Raw genomic sequence first — 20,396 nt, 5'->3', positions numbered from 1 at the left:
TTGGGTGGGGAACTTGCGCCATATAGCAACTCTCCGGCCATTTTTTTTAAAATTCTTTTATATGACTGGGAAAGGATTAGAAGCATAACAGTAGTGGCCTTTTCAGTTACCGGGGCCGACTAGGCCTCACATGGGTTCTGGTCGGGTCGTCATCAGTCCAGTCTGGGCAGGTGGTGTGTGTATATATATATATATAATTTAGTTTTCACCCCCCCCAGTCTCTTCGCTAGTTTTAAGCTTCAGGGGCCTGAAGGTCCTGGAAACCCTTTTATTTCGAGTGATTTCTGGCCGAAGCAAACTTAGGTTTGTTTGTGTCTGGTGGAAACTGATTGCCTTCACTCTGTTTTTTTTTCTGTTTTTGGAGTAAAAAAAAAAAATATATATATATTAGGTTCTTTTCACACCAGGACGTGTACACTGAATATATTCTATAGGGTATAACAGGCACCCGTCTGCCGAGAGAACGTCCTTCTCAAATCCATCTGACCACTGTACATCCAAACAAACTTACCAGCTGATTCATCAGTTTAAATTTTTTTTTTTTTTTTTAAGCCAAAAAATGTCTCTTGATGTTTTTACAGCCTCTCTGTTAACTTTGTGAAAAGTTGAATAAAATGCCTTTATCTACGATCATCTGATGTCTTGTTACAAAGAAATTAGACAGGGACAGAGTTTTGAATATTGGAATATTACAATTTTTTCTCATGTAGGGTCACCAGCCAATGTTACTGGGCACAGTGAGGCTACATGAAAGCTCCACATGTCCACTGTTAACTCCTGGTGGATTGTTTTATTAGTAATCTGTTCATTGTGGTATAAGTTGTATGCACAACTTTTTGTGTTTTTTGTGTTGTATTTGAATTCAAATGGAATTTGAATTCAGGGGGTCAGAGCCTGGCTGTCCATGGATAAAAGTGGTCCTTGTGGTGCAGGCTTGAGGGTGCACAAATGCCCAACAGAGCACCACACAGCCCCAAGAACTGCTCCCTCACCTCAGTCTGGTAATTAGCTTTCAAATGACATCCCAATGTCCCCTCTGGCTTTGCCAGAAGTCCCACCAGGGGCCCCAATGTCTGATTTGGACAGCAGATCTGTACTGAAGTCCCTGGTGGTGCAAACTCTTGTGTCACCAGGGAGCATGTCAATGTCAGCAGTCAGGATGGCCTAGTGGTCTAAGGCACTGTGTTCAGGTTGCAGTCTCCCGTGGAGGCGTGGGTTCGAATCCCACTCCTGACAGCAGCAGTACTGGTCCCTGGAGGTGCAAGCTGTTGTGCACCAGGGAGCGTGTTAAGCGTCTGCAGTCACCACATGTGGAGGCGTGGGTTCAAATCCCACTCCTTGACAGCAGCAGTACTGGTCCCTGGAGGTGCAAGCTGTTGTGCACCAGGGAGCGTGTTCAGCGTCTGCAGTCACCACGTGGAGGCGTGGGTTCGAATCCCACTCCTGACAGCGACAGTTTTTTTTTTTTTTTTTTAAGAAAAGAAAATAAACCTAGTGGCAGCATGTGTAATAACAGTCTCCAAGTCTTATAGCCTAATGTATACACCATAAATATTTATGTGTGTGTCTATACAGTTGGTGTATATATGTGTGATGTGTTCCACCATGGATGTGGAATCTTTGTACTCTAATATCCCACACCAAGATGGTTTACATGCCTGCAAATTCTTCATGGAAAACACAGGGACTGATGCTGATGCCGTGGTGAAACTTATAAAATTCATCCTCACCCACAATTACTTTGAATTTGACAACAGGATCTATCTACAGGAGACTGGCACAGCTATGGGAAGTAAAATGGCTCCACAGTATGCAAATCTTTTCATGGCCAAGCTTGAAAGCGATTTTTTGTCCTCATGCCCCATCAGGCCCCTGGCCTACTACCGCTTCATTGATGATATTTTAATCATCTGGACGGAGTCTGAGCAACAGCTAAAGACGTTCCACGAACAGTTTAATCAATTTCATCCCACCATCAATTTAACACTCAACTACTCCAGTACCGAGATTAATTTTTTGGACACCATCATTAAGCTAAAAAACAATGAAATAGAGACATCCCTGTATCAGAAGCCAATCGACCGTCCAACATACCTTAAATGGGACAGTTTCCATCCAAAACACATAAAGAACTCTATTATCTATAGCCAAGCCATCAGATACAATCGTATATGTTCCAACCCCATGGATAGAGACAAACACCTTGGTCGCCTCAAAAAAACCTTTTTGAATCAGGGTTACCATCCAAGAACAATTGAAAACCAAATTACAAGAGCCACCAGATTGTCAAGGAATCACCTGCTACATTACAAAGCTAAAGAAGAAAATAACCGAGTGCCTCTAGTAGTCACCTACAACCCAAATCTGGAGGTGCTAAGGGGAGCTGCACGGAAATTACAACCTTTACTACAAAAAGATGCCCGATTAAAATCAATTTTTCCAGACCCCCCACTGCTGTGTTTTAGGCAGCCCCCAAATTTAAGAAGCATCATTGTCAGAAGCTCCCTGTCCTCTCCAACAGCTGCAGGAACCTTTCCTTGCAACCAGAAAAAATGTAAAACCTGTCCATTTATAATGACCACGGACAAGATAAAGATCCCCAACTCACATCAGGACTACAAGATCCCAGGTACTTTCACCTGCATTACATCTAATGTGGTGTACTTAATTATTTGTACTAAATGTCCAACTGGGGGTCTGTATGTGGGGGAGACAGGGCAAAAGCTTAGAACAAGGATGAATGCTCATCGTCACACAATAAGAGAAAAAAGAATGGATCTACCTGTGGCAAAACATTTCTGTATCCCTGATCACAGCAGCATGGATATGAAATTACTGGTATTGAAAGGTAACTTCACATCTCAGATAGAGAGACGAGTTTGGGAGTACAAATTTATGACGAACTTTGACACTCTCAGTGCTGGAATGAATGTGTCGCATGGATTTATGTCTTTTTACATCAATTAAGGAATTTCCTTTTAAAACCTTGCAGGGCAACACAGAACTAGACCCCAATCAGAGGACCATAAAACATCCAGACTCCTTATCTATGAACTGGTCCAATGTTTATATTTATGTTTCTCCCTCTCCCATATTGATAGTTCTGCTTCACGTCACTTGTCTTATCTATTGCATTTTTTCTAGGCTGTATTGTGCATAAATATGTGACTTCAGATTTTGTATTAGTCTAGCCTGATGAAGAGACCTGAGTAGTCTCGAAAGCTTGCAATGTATTACCATCTTTTCAGTTAGCCATTAAAAGGTATCAACTACTGAGGACTCTCAATCCTGAATATTTTTCTATGTGTGAGTATATTTTTTAGCCTTAAAGTTTTGATTCTCCATCCTCATTTCTTTTCTTTTCCAAATCAAAAAAACACTCGTGTGAGAGCAATCTGCATCCAAAAAAACTTAGGGATAGGGACAATTTAGTGAGTACGTCGGGCTCCCTTAAAAGGTCAATTCACCCAACGAACAAGGGTGCTGCTCAGGGTGGATTGATTTAAATCACGCCGATTTAAATCATGATTTAAATCACGATTTAAATCAAAAGATTTTTTTCTATTTAAATCGGATCGATTTAAATCATGATTTTAATCATGATTTTAATCATTGATTTAAATCAAAAAGTTTTTTTTTAATATAAATCACAATTAAAATGAGAAGTGAGAGCAGTGTGCATGTGCGCCCATAGTTACACGGACGAAACTAGGGGCAACGATCTAACGCCAGGGTGAGGGGGGGACCCCAAAGTAAGTAAAAATCTTTTTTGTTTTACTATATGGCAATAGGTAGGTGTTTAAAAGCAGCATGTCTTAATTGTATAAACTATTAATAGCCTCCACATTTTGTTCATACTGCCCCTTTAATTCCACACTTCTAGCTTGGTTTCAGTTTTGGTTTAGTTTCTTTTTCCCTGCATTCAGTTGACATGCCCAAACTTGTTGGATAGTCAGCAGTACTTGGCTCAGGCTGTAGTAACATCAGCAGTGCTTGGCTCAGGCTGTAGTAACAATCAAACTTCATAAGTGATCTGTGTGAGCCATGGCAGCAGGTCGTAAGAGAGACCCTATTTGGGTTCATTTTGTTGAGATGCCAGCAGCAGATCTTGGAAAGAAAGGTGCAAGAGCAAAGTGCAAATACTGTCAAAAGGATATCCAAGGACTTGTTTGCCGTTTGAAATCACATTATGAAAACTGCAATCAAATGATTTAAATCAAAAAAATCTGATTTAAATCAAAAAAATCTGATTTTTTTGATTTTTTTAAAAAATTCAAGATTTTTATCCACCCTGGTGCTGCTTGCTCGTCGGGTGAGATGGGCAGCACGATTATTATCATCTAACACGCTTTCCTAAGATAATCTGCCAACACAAATCTCTTCTTGAATGGACAATCGTTTCTTAAATGACAATTTATGCTGATAAAAAAAACCAAAAGCTCTAAATTAGGAAGGAGGCTGGAGGGGGGGGCGTCAGGGACTGGAGGGGGGAGACAGAGGATGGAGGAGGCTGTGTGGTGGTGTAGAGCGGGTTGCGGGAGGCTGTGTGGTGGTGTAGAGCGGGTTGCGGGAGGCTGTGTGGTGGTGTAGAGGCCTACAGGGCCACACAGCCCCCTGGTGTGACTTCCCGAGTGCCATGACAGCTGACTGTATATACATGTTTACACATACATGTATGTACATGTGCCATGACCGCTCCTTAGACCATACATACATGGATTGTCACTTACCCAAACCGAGGATGAAGAGGCTTAGCTGCTCCACATGATGATGGTGGCCGGAGAGCTGTGTTCCTCCATAGCGATGTCGTCCATTAGGCAAACTTGGTGTCCTTGTCCCGCCAGTTCTTGAGCCAGTTTAGTGTCCACGATGCCTTGTTACCTATTGGAAAAAAAAGGGAAAAGGAAATTATTGAATTTTGACATAGAATAAAAATTAAGTCCTATGAATTGTACTGGTACATTAACCCCTTTTTCTACGAGCGTATATTGCCAGCAGACAAACAGAGAGCGGGCGACTGCCCCAAGTGTTACCTACTGAGAGACAGAGAAATAAAAAAACAATAATTAATAAGGGAAATATTGCATTCATAATTAGTGTTCACAGCAGAGTGACAACACAGCCCCCCTAACCCTCCCCTACCCCACAGGGAACGCCTGTACCCCGCCATGCCCCCCACAGCTGTGCCCATACACTGTCCTCACCTCCCCCTGCAGGGACCACCTGTCTCCCACGCAGTGCCCCCCACAGCTGACCCCAAACACTCTGCAGGGACCCCCTGTCTCCCACGCAGTGCCCCCCACAGCTGACCCCATACACTCTGCAGGGACCCCCTGTCTCCCCCGTAGTGCCCCCCACAGCTGACCCCATACACTCTGCAGGGACCCCCTGTCTACCCGCAGTGCCCCCCACAGCTGACCCCATACACTCTGCAGGGACCCCCTGCCTCCCCCCACAGCTGACCCCATACAGGCATACAGTTACCGGCCGGCAGCTCCAAGGTTCAAATCTGGCGCTCAGGTGACGTCATTGTTGCTGCAGTTAGACCGAGAAAGCAGGGGGTGGGCTCGGAGCCACGTGACACAGAGCCCGGCCGCCCATCCCCCAGCCTCACTGTACTGCAAGCCAGGGAGAGACTGTTTGTGTGCTGCACGGCGCTGGCTCCGCCCCCCGAGCCAGGGGATGAGTCACAGGCAGCTCGGCGTGTCACACGACTCCTCCCTCTTCCACCTTCTATGCAGGCCGGATCTTGGTTCCCATAGCACAGTGACCCTGCCCACCGGCCAGTCACTGCCGCCCCTCCCCCACCACTAAGCGATCTTACACAGCAGCACAGAGCCAGGGAGGAGATGGGAGATGACCCCGCACCACACAGCGGAGCACTATGAGCCCTGGGGGTGCAGCGCTGACCCCGCCCACGCCGCACCACACAGCGCAGCGCTATAAGCCCTGGGGGCGCAGCGCTGACCCCACCCACCCCGCACCACACAGCGGAGCACTATGAGCCCTGGGGGCGCAGCGCTGACCCTGCCCACCCCGCACCACACAGCGCAGCACTATGAGCCCTCGGGGCAGTCTCCCGTAGAGGCGTGGGTTCGAATCCCACTCCTGACAGCAGCAGTACTGGTCCCTGGAGGTGCAAGCTGTTGTGCACCAGGGAGCGTGTTCAGCGTCTGCAGTCACCACGTGGAGGCGTGGGTTCGAATCCCACTCCACACAGCGCAGCACTATGAGCCCTCAGGGCGCAGCCAGGGGTGGGATTCAGCGGGTTCTCCCCGGTTCGGTGGAACCGGTTGTTAAAGCTATTGCTCTCATTTTTGGCACCATTAGCCGGCTCTCACTTTTGAAAATGAGATTTCAAATTTTGAGGTCTGCGGCAGATTCTTTCCGGCGTCCATGCTCCCGGAGGCCACTGCAACATGGCGGCGGCCAGCAAGGGAAGTGCGGGGGCCTCCGGGCTGCGAAGAAATCGCTGCGGAGCCGCCGTCCCTGTACCGGAGCACAGCCCGCTGCCACCACCGCACCGCAGAGCGCCGCCCGCTGCCACCACCACAGAGCCCACCTGCCCCAGCACAGCTGCCCCTGCCCCAGCACAGCTGCCCCTGCCCCAGCGCAGCTGCCCCTGCCTCAGCGCTGCTGCTGCCCCTGCCTCAGCGCTGCTGCTGCCCCTGCCTCAGCGCTGCTGCTGCCCCTGCCTCAGCGCTGCTGCTGCCCCTGCCTCAGCGCTGCTGCTGCCCCTGCCTCAGCGCAGCTGCCTCTCCCCCAGCGCAGCTGCCCCAGCACAACCAACCTGCCCTAGCACAGAGCCGCCACCGCACGAGCCTGGACCACTGAATGACCCCTGTGACTACTTCACCTGTGCCAGATCCCTTCCCAGGTAAGCTGAATTCGGACTGTAAGACGGACCCCCATTTGACACATTATTTTTTTTCCCCCTATTTTCCTACTGAAAATTGGGGTGTTCTTATGGTCCGTTGCATCTTATAGTCCGAAAAATACGGTAATTTATCCTGAGATTACAGAGTCTGCAACTTTTCTATCTAGCCAGTTAGAAGTGACTCATTGTAACACTTAGGGTACCGTTACACCTAGCGATGCACCAGCGATCCCGACTAGCGATATGACGCGGTCAGGATCGCTGGTGCATCGCTAGGTGGTCGCTAGTGAGCTGCTACACAGGCAGATCTCACCAGCGACATTGCTGGAGACGGGGATCGCTACTTACCTGTCAGACGCGGCGATCCTGCGTCCTCCCGCCCTGGGCGCCACAGGAAGCCCAGCAGGAAGTGGCCGACGAGGAATGGACCAGGAGCTTCTCGCGCGATCAGTGATAACCAGCGGGGGAGCCGGTCGGAGGTAAGTATCACATGCAGGGATATCGCTAGCAATATCGCTGCAACGTCACAAAATCGGTGACTTTACAGCAATATAGAATCATAGAATCGTAGAGTTGGAAGGGACCTCCTGGGCCATCTGGTCCAACCCCCTGCTCAAAGCAGGATTCGCTAAATCATCCCAGTCAGATGTCTGTCCAGCCTCTGTTTGAAGACTTCCATTGAAGGAGAACTCACCACTTCTCGTGGCAGCCTGTTCCACTCATTGATCACTCTAACTGTCAAAAAGTTTTTTCTAATATCTAATCTGTGTCTCTTCCCATTCAGTTTCATCCCATTGCTTCTAGTCTTTCCTTGTGCAAATGAGAATAAAGTTGATCCTTCTACAATGTGACAGCCCTTTAGATATTTGTAGACAGCTATTAAGTCTCCTCTCAGTCTTCTCTTTTGCAAACTAAACATTCCCAAATCCTGCAACCTTTCCTCATAAGACAGGGTTTGCAGACCGGTCACCATTCTGGTCGCTCTTTTCTGAACTTGCTCCAGTTTGTTGATGTCTTTTTTAAAATGTGGTGCCCAAAACTGGACACAATATTCCAGATGAGGTCTGACCAAAGAGGAGTAGAGGGAAATAATGACTTCACGTGATCTAGACTGTATGCTTCTGTTAATACATCCTAGAATTGCATTTGCCTTTTTTGCTGCTGCATCACACTGTTGACTCATATTCAGTCTGTGATCTATTAGTATACCCAAGTCTTTTTCACATGTGCTGTCACTTAGCCCTATTCCTCCCATTCTATATATGCTTTTTTCATTTTTATTGCCCAGATGTAGTACTTTGCATTTCTCCCTGTTAAAAACCATTCTGTTAGTTGCTGCCCACTTCTCCAGTTTATTTAAATCTTTTTGAATCCTCTCTCTCTCTTCTCTAGTATTAGCTATCCCTCCTAGCTTTGTGTCATCAGCAAATTTAATCAGTTTACCCTCAATTCCTTCATCTAAATCGTTGATAAAGATGTTGAACAATACAGGGCCCAGGACAGAGCCCTGTGGTACCCCACTTGAGACATTCTTCCAACTGGATGTGCAGCCATTTACGACCACTCTTTGGGTCCGATCACTAAGCCAGTTATGAATCCACCTAACAGTTGCCTTGTCCATTCCATACTTAGTCATTTTTTCAATAAGGATTGTATGAGAGACTTTGTCAAATGCTTTGCTGAAGTCAAGATATACTATATCTACAGCATTTCCTTGATCCACCCAATCAGTGATACCGTCATAGAAGGAAATTAAGTTAGTCTGACATGACTTATTAGTTAGAAACCCATGCTGACTCTGTTTAATCACTTCATTCTTATCCAGGTATTGACATACATGTTGTTTAATAATTTGTTCAAAGATCTTTCCTGGTATAGAAGTCAGACTCACCGGCCTATAGTTGCCTGGGTCCACCTTCTTCCCCTTTTTGAAGATAGGAACAACATTTGCTCTTCTCCAGTCTTCTGGCACTTCTCCTGTTCTCCAAGAATTTTCAAAGATTATGGAGAGGGGTTCAAAAATATTGCTAGCGATATCGCAGTGTGTAACGGGGTCTTTACAGACAATGGCGTTTACCATCTGTCTGCAGAACTAAAGTAATGAAAAAGAAGCTGGTAATTAGCTTTCAAATGACATCCCAATGTCCCCTCTGGCTTTACCAGAGGCCCCAATGTCTGATTTGGACAGCAGATTTGAAAAGACATTTTCAGTCTGGGGCAGTCTTGGGGGTTCTCAATCCCCTTAACTACTCTGCAGAAGGGGTCAGGCAAATCAAGCTTGGCAGGAACATCATCCAGGAGGCCACCTACATACAGCAACATCACTTGTCCCCCTGCTCCAAATGGAATTTGAATTCAGGGGGTCAGAGCCTGGCTGTCCATGGATAAAAGTGGTCCTTGTGGTGCAGGCTTGAGGGTGCACAAATGCCCAACAGAGCACCACACAGCCCCAAGAACTGCTCCCTCACCTCAGTCTGGTAATTAGCTTTCAAATGACATCCCAATGTCCCCTCTGGCTTTGCCAGAAGTCCCACCAGGGGCCCCAATGTCTGATTTGGACAGCAGATCTGTACTGAAGTCCCTGGTGGTGCAAACTCTTGTGTCACCAGGGAGCATGTCAATGTCAGCAGTCAGGATGGCCTAGTGGTCTAAGGCACTGTGTTCAGGTTGCAGTCTCCCGTGGAGGCGTGGGTTCGAATCCCACTCCTGACAGCAGCAGTACTGGTCCCTGGAGGTGCAAGCTGTTGTGCACCAGGGAGCGTGTTAACCGTCTGCAGTCACCACATGTGGAGGCGTGGGTTCAAATCCCACTCCTTGACAGCAGCAGTACTGGTCCCTGGAGGTGCAAGCTGTTGTGCACCAGGGAGCGTGTTCAGCGTCTGCAGTCACCACGTGGAGACGTGGGTTCGAATCCCACAGCGACAGTTTTTTTTTTTTTTTTTTAAAGAAAAGAAAATAAACCTAGTGGCAGCATGTGTAATAACAGTCTCCAGGTCTTATAGCCTAATGTATACACCATAAATATTTATATGTGTGTCTATACAGTTGGTGTATATATGTGTGAGTATATTTTTTAGCCTTAAAGTTTTGATTCTCCATCCTCATTTCTTTCTTTTCCAAATCAAAAAAACACTCGTGTGAGAGCAATCTGCATCCAAAAAAACTTAGGGATAGGGACAATTTAGTGAGTACGTCGGGCTCCCTTAAAAGGTCAATTCACCCAACGAACAAGGGTGCTGCTCAGGGTGGATTGATTTAAATCACGCCGATTTAAATCACGATTTAAATCAAAAGATTTTTTTCTATTTAAATCGGATCGATTTAAATCATGATTTTAATCATGATTTAAATCACTGGTTTAAATCAAAAGGTTTTTTTTTAATATAAATCACGATTAAAATGAGAAGTGAGAGCAGTGTGCATGTGCGCCCATAGTTACACGGACGAAAGTAGGGGCAACGATCTAACGCCAGGGTGAGGGGGGGACCCCAAAGTAAGTAAAAATCTTTTTTGTTTTACTATATGGCAATAGGTAGGTGTTTAAAAGCAGCATGTCTTAATTGTATAAACTATTAATAGCCTCCACATTTTGTTCATACTGCCCCTTTAATTCCACACTTCTAGCTTGGTTTCAGTTTTGGTTTAGTTTCTTTTTCCCTGCATTCAGTTGACATGCCCAAACTTGTTGGATAGTCAGCAGTACTTGGCTCAGGCTGTAGTAACATCAGCAGTGCTTGGCTCAGGCTGTAGTAACAATCAAACTTCATAAGTGATCTGTGTGAGCCATGGCAGCAGGTCGTAAGAGAGACCCTATTTGGGTTCATTTTGTTGAGATGCCAGCAGCAGATCTTGGAAAGAAAGGTGCAAGAGCAAAGTGCAAATACTGTCAAAAGGATATCCAAGGACTTGTTTGCCGTTTGAAATCACATTATGAAAACTGCAATCAAATGATTTAAATCAAAAAAATCTGATTTAAATCAAAAAAATCTGATTTTTTTAAAAAATTCAAGATTTTTATCCACCCTGGTGCTGCTTGCTCGTCGGGTGAGATGGGCAGCACGATTATTATCATCTAACACGCTTTCCTAGGATAATCTGCCAACACAAATCTCTTCTTGAATGGACAATCGTTTCTTAAATGACAATTTATGCTGATAAAAAAAACCAAAAGCTCTAAATTAGGAAGGAGGCTGGAGGGGGGGGCGTCAGGGACTGGAGGGGGGAGACAGAGGCTGGAGGAGGAAGTGTGGTGGTGTAGACGGGGCTGCGGGAGGCTGTGTGGTGCTGTAGAGCGGGTTGCGGGAGGCTGTGTGGTGGTGTAGAGGCCTACAGGGCCACACAGCCCCCTGGTGTGACTTCCCGAGTGCCATGACAGCTGACTGTATATACATGTTTACACATACATGTATGTACATGTGCCATGACCGCTCCTTAGACCATACATACATGGATTGTCACTTACCCAAACCGAGGATGAAGAGGCTTAGCTGCTCCACATGATGATGGTGGCCGGAGAGCTGTGTTCCTCCATAGCGATGTCGTCCATTAGGCAAACTTGGTGTCCTTGTCCCGCCAGTTCTTGAGCCAGTTTAGTGTCCACGATGCCTTGTTACCTATTGGAAAAAAAAGGGAAAAGGAAATTATTGAATTTTGACATAGAATAAAAATTAAGTCCTATGAATTGTACTGGTACATTAACCCCTTTTTCTACGAGCGTATATTGCCAGCAGACACACAGAGAGCGGGCGACTGCCCCAAGTGTTACCTACTGAGAGACAGAGAAATAAAAAAACAATAATTAATAAGGGAAATATTGCATTCATAATTAGTGTTCACAGCAGAGTGACAACACAGCCCCCCTAACCCTCCCCTACCCCACAGGGAACGCCTGTACGCCGCCATGCCCCCCACAGCTGTGCCCATACACTGTCCTCACCTCCCCCTGCAGGGACCACCTGTCTCCCACGCAGTGCCCCCCACAGCTGACCCCAAACACTCTGCAGGGACCCCCTGTCTCCCACGCAGTGCCCCCCACAGCTGACCCCATACACTCTGCAGGGACCCCCTGTCTCCCCCGTAGTGCCCCCCACAGCTGACCCCATACACTCTGCAGGGACCCCCTGTCTACCCGCAGTGCCCCCCACAGCTGACCCCATACACTCTGCAGGGACCCCCTGTCTACCCGCAGTGCCCCCCACAGCTGACCCCATACACTCTGCAGGGACCCCCTGCCTCCCCCCACAGCTGACCCCATACAGGCATACAGTTACCGGACGGCAGCTCCAAGGTTCAAATCTGGCGCTCAGGTGACGTCATTGTTGCTGCAGTTAGACCGAGAAAGCAGGGGGTGGGCTCGGAGCCACGTGACACAGAGCCCGGCCGCCCATCCCCCAGCCTCACTGTACTGCAAGCCAGGGAGAGACTGTTTGTGTGCTGCACGGCGCTGACTCCGCCCCCCGAGCCAGGGGATGAGTCACAGGCAGCTCGGCATGTCACACGACTCCTCCCTCTTCCACCTTCTATGCAGGCCGGATCTTGGTTCCCATAGCACAGTGACCCTGCCCACCGGCCAGTCACTGCCGCCCCTCCCCCACCACTAAGCGATCTTACACAGCAGCACAGAGCCAGGGAGGAGATGGGAGATGACCCCGCACCACACAGCGGAGCACTATGAGCCCTGGGGGTGCAGCGCTGACCCCGCCCACGCTGCACCACACAGCGCAGCGCTATAAGCCCTGGGGGCGCAGCGCTGACCCCACCCACCCCGCACCACACAGCGGAGCACTATGAGCCCTGGGGGCGCAGCGCTGACCCTGCCCACCCCGCACCACACAGCGCAGCACTATGAGCCCTCGGGGCAGTCTCCCGTAGAGGCGTGGGTTCGAATCCCACTCCTGACAGCAGCAGTACTGGTCCCTGGAGGTGCAAGCTGTTGTGCACCAGGGAGCGTGTTCAGCGTCTGCAGTCACCACGTGGAGGCGTGGGTTCGAATCCCACTCCACACAGCGCAGCACTATGAGCCCTCGGGGCGCAGCCAGGGGTGGGATTCAGCGGGTTCTCCCCGGTTTGGTGGAACCGGTTGTTAAAGCTATTGCTCTCATTTTTGGCACCATTAGCCGGCTCTCACTTTTGAAAATGAGATTTCAAATTTTGAGGTCTGCGGCAGATTCTTTCCGGCGTCCATGCTCCCGGAGGCCACTGCAACATGGCGGCGGCCAGCAAGGGAAGTGCGGGGGCCTCCGGGCTGCGAAGAAATCGCGGCGGAGCCGCCGTCCCTGTACCGGAGCACAGCCCGCTGCCACCACCGCACCGCAGAGCGCCGCCCGCTGCCACCACCACAGAGCCCACCTGCCCCAGCACAGCTGCCCCTGCCCCAGCACAGCTGCCCCTGCCCCAGCACAGCTGCCCCTGCCCCAGCGCTGCTGCTGCCCCTGCCTCAGCGCTGCTGCTGCCCCTGCCTCAGCGCTGCTGCTGCCCCTGCCTCAGCGCTGCTGCTGCCCCTGCCTCAGCGCTGCTGCTGCCCCTGCCTCAGCGCTGCTGCTGCCCCTGCCTCAGCGCTGCTGCCCCAGCACAACCAACATGCCCTAGCACAGAGCCGCCACCGCACGAGCCTGGACCACTGAATGACCCCTGTGACTACTTCACCTGTGCCAGATCCCTTCCCAGGTAAGCTGAATTCGGACTGTAAGACGGACCCCCATTTGACACATTATTTTTTTTCCCCCTATTTTCCTACTGAAAATTGGGGTGTTCTTATGGTCCGTTGCATCTTATAGTCCGAAAAATACGGTAATTTATCCTGAGATTACAGAGTCTGCAACTTTTCTATCTAGCCAGTTAGAAGTGACTCATTGTAACACTTAGGGTACCGTTACACCTAGCGATGCACCAGCGATCCCGACTAGCGATATGACGCGGTCAGGATCGCTGGTGCATCGCTAGGTGGTCGCTAGTGAGCTGCTACACAGGCAGATCTCACCAGCGACATTGCTGGGGACGGGGATCGCTACTTACCTGTCAGACGCGGCGATCCTGCGTCCTCAAGCCCTGGGCGCCACAGGAAGCCCAGCAGGAAGTGGCCGACGAGGAATGGACCAGGAGCTTCTCGCGCGATCAGTGATAACCAGCGGGGGAGCCGGTCGGAGGTAAGTATCACATGCAGGGATATCGCTAGCAATATCGCTGCAACGTCACAAAATCGGTGACTTTACAGCAATATAGAATCGTAGAGTTGGAAGGGACCTCCTGGGCCATCTGGTCCAACCCCCTGCTCAAAGCAGGATTCGCTAAATCATCCCAGTCAGATGTCTGTCCAGCCTCTGTTTGAAGACTTCCATTGAAGGAGAACTCACCACTTCTCGTGGCAGCCTGTTCCACACATTGATCACTCTAACTGTCAAAAAGTTTTTTCTAATATCTAATCTGTGTCTCTTCCCATTCAGTTTCATCCCATTGCTTCTAGTCTTTCCTTGTGCAAATGAGAATAAAGTTGATCCTTCTACAATGTGACAGCCCTTTAGATATTTGTAGACAGCTATTAAGTCTCCTCTCAGTCTTCTCTTTTGCAAACTAAACATTCCCAAATCCTGCAACCTTTCCTCATAAGACAGGGTTTGCAGACCGGTCACCATTCTGGTCGCTCTTTTCTGAACTTGCTCCAGTTTGTTGATGTCTTTTTTAAAATGTGGTGCCCAAAACTGGACACAATATTCCAGATGAGGTCTGACCAAAGAGGAGTAGAGGGAAATAATGACTTCACGTGATCTAGACTGTATGCTTCTGTTAATACATCCTAGAATTGCATTTGCCTTTTTTGCTGCTGCATCACACTGTTGACTCATATTCAGTCTGTGATCTATTAGTATACCCAAGTCTTTTTCACATGTGCTGTCACTTAGCCCTATTCCTCCCATTCTATATATGCTTTTTTCATTTTTATTGCCCAGATGTAGTACTTTGCATTTCTCCCTGTTAAAAACCATTCTGTTAGTTGCTGCCCACTTCTCCAGTTTATTTAAATCTTTTTGAATCCTCTCTCTCTCTTCTCTAGTATTAGCTATCCCTCCTAGCTTTGTGTCATCAGCAAATTTAATCAGTTTACCCTCAATTCCTTCATCTAAATCGTTGATAAAGATGTTGAACAATACAGGGCCCAGGACAGAGCCCTGTGGTACCCCACTTGAGACATTCTTCCAACTGGATGTGCAGCCATTTACGACCACTCTTTGGGTCCGATCACTAAGCCAGTTATGAATCCACCTAACAGTTGCCTTGTCCATTCCATACTTAGTCATTTTTTTCAATAAGGATTGTATGAGACACTTTGTCAAATGCTTTGCTGAAGTCAAGATATACTATATCTACAGCATTTCCTTGATCCACCAGAATGAGCCGAATTCTGCGTTAGAGCTGGGAATCCGCTCCTACTGAGTTCAGAAAGTGAACATAGTTCAATATTGTGGGAATCCATTCTGCTCACAAACAGTATTGACAGGAGACCAGAACCACAGTGTAACAGGGCCACAGAGAGAAACATGGGTTCCAGGACATATCGGCCCCCAAAGTCCTGTTAAAAAACTAGAAATCACGAATATCAAGGAATTTATGGAAAAAAGAAAAGAAAAAATTGGGACGGAAAGAAAAAGGGGTATGTTTTTCATATTAGGCTCAATATATACCTGGCTTGGTTTTAATAAGGAGGAAATATAATTTTCACACCATTAAGGTTCAGGAATTGACAAGGAAGTTATCAATTGTAACCGGGACCTTTGAAACTTCTGGATATTACAGACCCGCTTTTTAGTTTGACATATGTTAAATCTACCGATCTCAAAGAACAACTGCCCATAATAATATATGCTATTCACCATAACTGCTGGACGTGAAGCACCATGTATCTTATCAATGGTATCTAGAGGAGGGACCATTATTAGTGTTCATCAGCAGGAGCTGTCTTCCAGGGACAACAGACATATATATATATATATATATATATATATATATATATAATATATATATATACACTCACTGGCCACTTTATTAGGTACACCATGCTAGTAAGGGGTTGGACCCCCTTTTGCCTTCAGAACTGCCTAAATTCTTCGTGGCAGAGATTCAACAAGGTGCTGGAAGCATTCCTCAGAGATTTTGGACCATATTGACATGATGGCATCACACAGTTGGCGCAGATTTGTCGGCTGCACATCCCTGATGCGAATCTCCCGTTCCACCACATCCCAAAGATGCTCTATTGGATTGAGATCTGGTGACTGAGGAGGCCATTTGAGTACAGTGAACTCATTGTCATGTTCAAGAAACCAATCTGAGATGATTCGAGCTTTATGACATGGCGCATTATCCTGCTGAAAGTAGCCATCAGATGTTGGGTACATTGTGGTCATAAAGGGATGGACATGGTCAGCAACAATACTCAGGTAGGCTGTGGCGTTGCAACGATGCTCAATTGGTACCAAGGGGCCCAAAGAGTGCCAAGAAAAAATTCCCCACACCATGACACCACCACCACCAGCCTGAACCGTTGATACAAGGCAGGATGGATCCATGCTTTCATGTTGTTTACGCCAAATTCTGACCCTACCATCCGAATGTCGCAGCAGAAATCGAGACTCATCAGACCAGGCAACGTTTTTCCAATCTTCTACTGTCCAATTTCGATGAGCTTGTGCAAATTGTAGCCTCAGTTTCCTGTTCTTAGCTGAGAGGAGTGGTACCCAGTGTGGTCTTCTGCTGCTGTAGCCCATCTGCCTCAAAGTTCGACGCACTGTGCGTTCAGAGATGCTCTTCTGCCTACCTTGGTTGTAACGGGTGGCAATTTGAGTCACTGTTGCCTTTCTATCAGCTCGAACCAGTATGCCCATTCTCCTCTGACCTCTGGCATCAACAAGGCATTTCCGGCCACAGAACTGCCGCTCACTGGATTTTTTTTCTTTTTCGGACCATTCTCTGTAAACCCTAGAGATGGTTGTGCGTGAAAATCCCAGTAGATCAGCAGTTTCTGAAATACTCAGACCAGCCCTTCTGGCACCAACAATCATGCCACGTTCAAAGGCACTCAAATCACCTTTCTTCCCCATACTGATGCTCGGTTTGAACTGCAGGAGATTGTCTTGACCATGTCTACATGCCTAAATGCACTGAGTTGCCGCCATGTGATTGGCTGATTAGAAATTAAGTCTTAACACACAGTTGGACAGGTGTACCTAATAAAGTGGCCAGTGAGTGTGTGTGTGTGTGTATATATATATATATATATATATATATATATCCATGCCCACTCCACATAGCAACCAAACACTAAGCATCTTTCATTTCACCAGAGCTGTTTAACCTCTCTCTGACCTCAGATGTACTATTCCGTCTATATGACCTGGGACTTAATTCCCATGGACAGAATAGTACATCATGCACTTTAATGCGATACTAAAATTCCGACGTCATCTTACCTGTAGGAAGATGGTGTCGGCATCCTGGGCTGCGTCCTCCTCCATCCGGCCTCCCGATCACTGTGATTGGCGGTTCAATTCTGAATAGCCAATCACAGCCTTTCTCATTGTTTCCCCCAATCAGATTGGCTGAAACAGTGAGGTCCCAGGCTAGGATCGAGTGCTGATGTATTAGATCCCAGGCCGGTGCCTGGCAACGCCAGGCATTGGCCAAAACTGCTTAGATTGGCACAATCAATAGCACCAATCGCAGGGCACAGTAGCGGTGTTACCGCGCTGTACCCTGCCGGTATCTGCCTGGATCAGTGCTGTAATAGCACCAATCCTAGGCCAGTGCCTAGGAAAGGTCTGGTATGGCCTGCAGCTGAAGCTTAGCACGATCAATGTAATCGATCGTGCCAATCACAGGGCACAGCTGCCGTGTGACCGCGTTGTGCCCTGCTGGTGACCTGCCGGAGACCTGGCCTAGAATTGAAGCTGTAAGCTCCGATCCTAGGCCGGTGCCTAGAAACACCGGCATCACCAGGACCAGCACTGATTGGTGGGATTGATTTTATCATCGACCCCTCCAATGACAGCTCACAGCAGCGGTATGACCGCTCTGTGACCTGTCTCTGACTTGTCTGTGACCGCACTGCAGGTCCTCATACTAGCTGAGGATTCCTGCAGATCAATTACACTGCCAGAGCCCCTCCTGTGCTGGGTCTTGTGCCACTGAAACCTGTGACACCACAATTCCTGCTGAAGAAAGAAGACAGAAGAAAGAAGAGAGACTACAACCTTAAGTGTTGATCCCTGAAGCGGCCCCCTGCCCAATCTCTCTTCATCCACCCCAATTCCCCATCCCCTTCTTTTTACCCCCTCCACCCCCTTTGCGCCACCTCCGTGCGCACATTTAGCAGCTGCCGAGCGTTGATTGGTGACGTAGTTCACAAATCAACACTCGTGCTCGCTTTTTTCTCAACCCTCTTTGCGCCAAATCTGTACATATATCATGCAGCCGCCAAACTTTGATTAGTGACGCAGTTCACTTATCAGAGCTCGTTCCTGCCGTTTTCCATTTTTTTTCACCCCCCTTGCGCCACCCCGTGCGCACATAAGGCAGCTGCCGAACTTCTATAAGTGAAACAGTTCACTTTTCAGAGCACATGCCTACTGTTTTAGACACTTTATTTTCGCGACCTCCATGGGCACATCCAGCAGCCACCGAACTTTGATAAGTGACACAGTTCACTTATCAGAGCTAGGGCCTGCTGTTTTACACTTTTCTTTTCACAGGCATTTTTTTCTCCTTATTTGCTTTTTTCTTTTAGCTTTTTCTTTTCAGAATAGTTTGCACCAATCACTATCCCCCCATACATACACATACAGTTATAAATAAAGTACACCCAAGCACCATACTCATAAAAAAATGTCCCACCTGTCACATTTGTCCCAACAGTGCTATTCATTGGAGGAGGCATATGTTTTTCTTGCCTCCGCCACTGATAGCGAGGGAGAGGATCCCACATTTCTAAACTTTTCTGATTCTTCATCTTCCTCCTCAGGTCCTCGGAACCGCCACGCAGATGTCCCAGGACAGAAGATAAGGCAGCGCCCACCATTCCAGATGATGAAGATGAACCAGCGCACTCCACTGTGGACCCCGTATGGACCTCGCCCCCCCGAAAAATTACGAGCCACTGATTCCTGATTTTGTGGCAGAATCAGGAATCACATTTAGTGTCTCCTGTAGACGCAGTTGAAATGATGCATTTTTGGGGCCTGGTCCTTCACATGGGGATCCTGAAGAAGCCAGAAATTCGGTAATATTAGAGTGTTGATATTTTATATAACACTTCAGTGTTCAGAATGGTCATGGCCCGGAAGCGTTTTGAGACCATCCACAAATTTCTGCACTATACTGATAATAAGGTTTTAAATACATTAAATAGGGACTGCTTCATGAAGGGTTACTGTGACGTGGTGAAGCGGTATGCGGCTTGGCATACATTTTTTGCAAAAAACGTATCAACTAAATACCCTGTATTTGTTATACAGCACTTGCTGATCACTGTTATGTTTTTTACTGCAGAGTATTTTTGCAAATTTGTCTTTTTGTGTTCTCTTGTGTTTCACTATACTGATAATGCAGTGTCCCCCGCGAGATGACCCCAACTTTGACCGTGTGTTCAAAGTTCGGCCGGTCATCGAACGCTTCAACAAAAAATTTGCTGGTGTACATGCCCAAAATGGACATCTGCGTGGATGAGTCCTTAGTCCATTATAAGGGAAGGCTCGGTGTTGTGAATTCACTTTCTGGTCTGCCTCTGGTTGCTGGTGGGGGTGGTGGAGCTGGTTGTATTGACAGAGGAGTCATGAGTTCTCTTTCTGGGCTCCCTCTGGTGGTTGCAGGAGGTAATGAAGCTTATCTAATTAACAGAGACCTGGCGCCTGATAATGAGGACGACGATTAGACATCTGGAGTCTCTGACTGGATTTAAGACAGCCGACTCCCTCTTTCCATGCTGGTGATTTTTCCTGCCTCCTGAGGTCTTAGTTTCCAGTTCAGTCCCTGCATTCTCATGCTAAGTGTTCTTTGCTATTGTTCACATCGATTTGGTTTTGTCTATTCAGTTTTGTGTGGTCAGTCAGCCCCGACTGGGGCTGTGCTGAATTTCCATTCTTATGTTACTGTTTGTGCCAGTTTGCTTTTTGTCCCTTATTAGATTGGCCTCTTTTTGCTCTGTTTTCAGAATATGCCAGAGTGCTGATATAGTGGGAGAAGTCTAGTGACTTCAGGGTATTTTTTGCTATCTGAAGTGTTGGACATTTTTGAAGGGTTTTTTGGCATGATTGCAGACAGTATCTTTCCTTTCCTGTCCTTTCTAGTTAGTGTGGGCCCCATCGTTTGCTCAGCCTGTGCTTGTGTTTTCATCTTGTCTCACCGACAATATATGTTTGGGGGCTATCTATTCCTTTGGAGTCTGCTCTGGGGCAGTTTACATTTCCCCTTTTCTTGCTTTAGGCTTATTTAGTCCTCTGGCTGTGTCGAGGCATCTAGAATCATCGTAGGT

The 20,396-nt window shown here is 47.6% G+C and overlaps 1 protein-coding gene and 2 non-coding genes across 3 annotated transcripts in view; 2 read left to right on the top strand and 1 right to left on the bottom strand.

Moving 5' to 3' along the window:
* The window catches only part of LOC141063323 (uncharacterized), a 42,274-nt gene that overhangs the window by 15,484 nt on the left and 6,394 nt on the right, over nt 1-20,396 (bottom strand). The window lies entirely within an intron of this gene.
* TRNAL-CAG (transfer RNA leucine (anticodon CAG)) lies at nt 1,154-1,236 on the top strand. The gene has a single exon. It is a non-coding gene; the product is annotated as a tRNA-Leu (tRNA).
* Nucleotides 9,507-9,589, top strand: TRNAL-CAG (transfer RNA leucine (anticodon CAG)). Its single transcript has one exon. It is a non-coding gene; the product is annotated as a tRNA-Leu (tRNA).

The sequence above is a fragment of the Dendrobates tinctorius genome, unplaced genomic scaffold (genome assembly GCF_039654945.1).
Source record: "Dendrobates tinctorius isolate UK_male_01 unplaced genomic scaffold, ASM3965494v1 ptg000249l, whole genome shotgun sequence".
Lineage (NCBI taxonomy): Eukaryota > Metazoa > Chordata > Amphibia > Anura > Dendrobatidae > Dendrobates > Dendrobates tinctorius.
This window is presented reverse-complemented; position numbering and strand designations above follow the sequence as displayed.